Raw genomic sequence first — 3,693 nt, 5'->3', positions numbered from 1 at the left:
TTCGAATAAAAAGAAAATGATATGGAAGCCAGCACTTGCATTACGCTTTGCCCCGTGTCTTTCTAGCGCTTGTTTAAACGACGCGGAAAATCAATTAAATGACCAATTTGTTCGAGATTTTCGTTTTCTGTTTCCTTTCTCCAAACTTTTGGTCTTCATCTGTATCGTGATGAAACTTTACAGCGAAACGTGCAGTGCAAATTTAGAAAACTTTTTATCATGCGCGGTCGTCGAGAACTGTGATTGAATAGCAGTTCTGATGGTCAGAGCCTATCGCGAATTCCGCGAGTTTACTACGACGCAGCATCAGCATCTTAGCACCACCGCGAAGAGGGGAGATCATAGCTTCCATTGGTTGTAGTGCCGGATTTACTGAACCAAGAGAAAAAGCATACCAGGCGATAAGCGAGACAAACAAGGGAATATACTGTAATTGATTTTCTCAGCTTTCACTTTTTTCTGCGATCTCTATCAATCATCGCTCGGAATTTCGTAACGAATGAAAGTAGAACGATTCTGTTTATTGCGCATGAATCGAGAGACGCCGAGGAGTGCAATAAAGCTCTGTTTTTCTGTGTACTCATACAACACATCATGAAAGTTATTGTTGTAAGAAATGTTTCAATTTGAATACGCATGCCGGAATTAAACATTTATTTGCATGATTATGGTCATCTAAAAAAATATGTAACAGCTTTATTGCTGAGAAAAGGGCGTTGTGCACGTGCTGACGGGATCAAAGGTGTGAGCTTTCTTTAATTATTTAATGCCCTGATGGAGTTATTTGTAAGCACTCACTAACTAGATAATCTGCATTTAAAAAAATGCAATTGTAAAAAGCTGACAAAAAGTTCTATGTATATATATGCCAAATTTGGTTACGTTTCTAGCACAAATACCAAAATAGTTGCATGAACGTAAAATGTGCTGTCATGGCTCTGCTTTCAGCATGCGCACCGTGATCATGAAATGTCACAGCTGATGACCCGGGATATAAAATAATAAAAGAAAAATTTGAACTGCAGGCCACGCGCAAAAAAAAAAACCTCCCCGTCGGGGAATCGAACCCCGGTCTCCCGCGTGACAGGCGGGGATACTGACCACTATACTAACGAGGACCACGGCTATTTTTCGAAAAGCGCACAAAAGAAACGAAGCTCTCGATGTCCCCTTTGCTTTGACTATGTGCTTTTATTTTTTGAGCACTCGTACTACATGTTAATTACATACGAGTTCAGCAGTTCGTCAGAATTGAGTTCAGCAAGCCGCGTGAAGTTCCTCGGCACTTGTAGAGTATTGTGCGTTTTTATCGCGAATAGTTTGAAAAGTTTCCCTGCCCCAACCGCTGGCTCATTTGCGGTAAAACTGCACACAGAGCTTCCATATTATGGTAAATTTTGTACCGTAACAAGTGTGACAACGGTTCTTACTTAGTTGAGCCGTGCATGATGCGAAAACGTAATCGCCTACGTAAAGATCGGCGAACCAAAACCCGCAGACGACGTTTTTTCCCTGAAGGGCGGCAGTAGCGCCATCTCTTTTCGGCAGTCGAAGGCGTCATGACAAGGCCACCGAGGTGAGCGTTGCAAGAAACGCGGGCCCTTTGAATATGCCGTTCCGGCCGTTTCGTCTGCTTCAACTAGTGACTTTCAATTAGTGGCTTTCAAGATTCGTCTGTGATCGTCTGTGCGTCGGTCCCGCAAGCAGCCACAGCGTGCTTAGTCGCGTTCGGCGTTCGGGCGCCGACAGGGCGTCCGCTCCGGGGAATCGGCGTTTCGGGCGCAGACATGGCGTCTGCTCCGGAGAATGGAGTGCATCTCAGCACCGAAATGAAAGTAAGTGAAGAGAATATGGATAACAAGGAAGGCTTGCGCGCTCCGGAGGGATAATAATGGAAGATAAAACTTAGACGCAAGTACGTTTCTGAGCAAGAAGCTGAGCGACAAAAGAATGCTAGCGAAGAGCGAGCAGCGGCACTGCTGGTTAAGAAAGCTCAGAGAAGCTGGCACCTCGGTTCAAAAGGATCAACCTACACCGAAGGGATGGGCCAAAGTAGTAATCCGTCCTCAGGGGGCGTCGATAAAATCACTCAGGGATTTGGGCTCGCCGAGCTCACAGGTCTTATAGCAGCCCCCGCTATAACATCTGACAGACGATGCAATGCGCGGGGACCAAATAACAGTCAATTCCAAGAATCATTCCATCATGCTAGCCACCGAAAGTGAAGAGAGAGCGAGAAGATATCAGGTCATACAGGTTCTCAAGTATACGGGAGGAGAGGCTAAGGCGCTATCGTACCCGGCCACTCCTGAAACCTTCGGCCGAGGCGTAACTCATGGTATCCCCGTCGGCATAACGGAGTTTGAAGTGCTCAGAATACTAAATTACTCAGGTAACCCGACTATTGTATCAGCCAGGAGGCTTGGAGAAGAATCTGGAACAATTCTTCTGAATTTTGTGGAGGAGAAAGTGCCGTGGACTGTAAACTTCAAATCAACTCCGCTGAAGTGCCGCCTCTTTAAGAAAGAAATATCAAGCGTGCACAACCTGCACACGTTTCGGGCATAGGGCGGATGCGTGCCCGAACATAGACACACGCAAATGCAGGGGATGTGGAATGGTTAATCCCATGAGCGATCACAAATGCACTCCTAGGTGCGCACTGTGCCTGGGACAACATCAACTGGGGGACAAGAATTGTCCAAAAATCTACGAGAACAAAATAGCCTACCCAAAGCAGGAGATATCCCCGTACGTAATAGGTTTGAAAGCCTGAGAGCAACGAGGGGAGGATCGCAGTCACGCTCGAGAAGCAGATCGCCATCAGCCGCTTGAGAAAACACGGTCGTAAAGATTGTTATCCCGGAGAAGAGTGATACAGACTCCCAAGACAAGCCGAAGCGCAAGCCTAGGCTACACAGAACGCCTTCGAGGATGAACGTTGGGCAAGGCGCAGAGAGAAGAGATCCGGAAAACCTATGGGGACTGAAGAATAGAGCAAAGAAAACCAAGCATGACGGTAAGCTCGCCCAGGTGGCAGGGCAAAGCCTAGAGGAAAAACTAGACCAATTGACCAGGGAAAATCATATGCTACTGATGCAACTGGAAAAGATTGAAACGGAGAATGCAGAGCTAAGGCGGGGGGTTAACCATTTAGAAGAGCTAAATTTAAGGGGACCCTTCCCGTCGGCAAGTGAGGAAGAGGAGAGCAGAGAGCGAGTCCCTCCTAGTAAGAGGAGGGCTAAAATGATAGGCTCAGCAGACTCAGACAGGCTCGGGGCAGACATTAGGGCCTTGAAGGAATCGGTAGATAAGAATGTAGAAAGGCAAGAAAACTTGCAACCCAAAATATTAAGTATTGAGGGAAGCCTAGGTTGGCTCATGCGCAGGCTTCACGAGGAGGGGGTCATTGGAGCAGCTAGGGGTAGACACAATGGCGAACATAAATAAGAGCGGGAAAGCTGCCGGCTGCGTCGTCTGGCAGTGGAACTGTCGGGGATACCCGGGCAAGAGGGGGGTCTTGCAACAAATCCTTACTTCACATGCAGCTCCCCCATTAGGGGTTGCTCTCCAGGAGACAAACACGCAAAAGGCTCGTCTCAAAGGCTACAGATGCTTCCCGAGTTCCAAAGGGGCGAAAGCCAGAGTTGCCACTCTGGTCGAGCATAATACTTCTGTCACGCAACATCCTAT

The 3,693-nt window shown here is 47.4% G+C and overlaps 1 non-coding gene across 1 annotated transcript; it reads right to left on the bottom strand.

The window, feature by feature from the left end:
* Positions 1 to 1,046: 1,046 nt before the first annotated feature.
* TRNAD-GUC (transfer RNA aspartic acid (anticodon GUC)) lies at positions 1,047 to 1,118 on the bottom strand. The gene has a single exon. It is a non-coding gene; the product is annotated as a tRNA-Asp (tRNA).
* Between the last annotated feature and the right edge of the window lie 2,575 nt (positions 1,119 to 3,693).

The sequence above is a fragment of the Amblyomma americanum genome, chromosome 6 (genome assembly GCF_052857255.1).
Source record: "Amblyomma americanum isolate KBUSLIRL-KWMA chromosome 6, ASM5285725v1, whole genome shotgun sequence".
Lineage (NCBI taxonomy): Eukaryota > Metazoa > Arthropoda > Arachnida > Ixodida > Ixodidae > Amblyomma > Amblyomma americanum.
The sequence above is the reverse complement of the archived record's forward strand: the minus strand, read 5'-3'. Positions and strand labels throughout refer to the sequence as shown.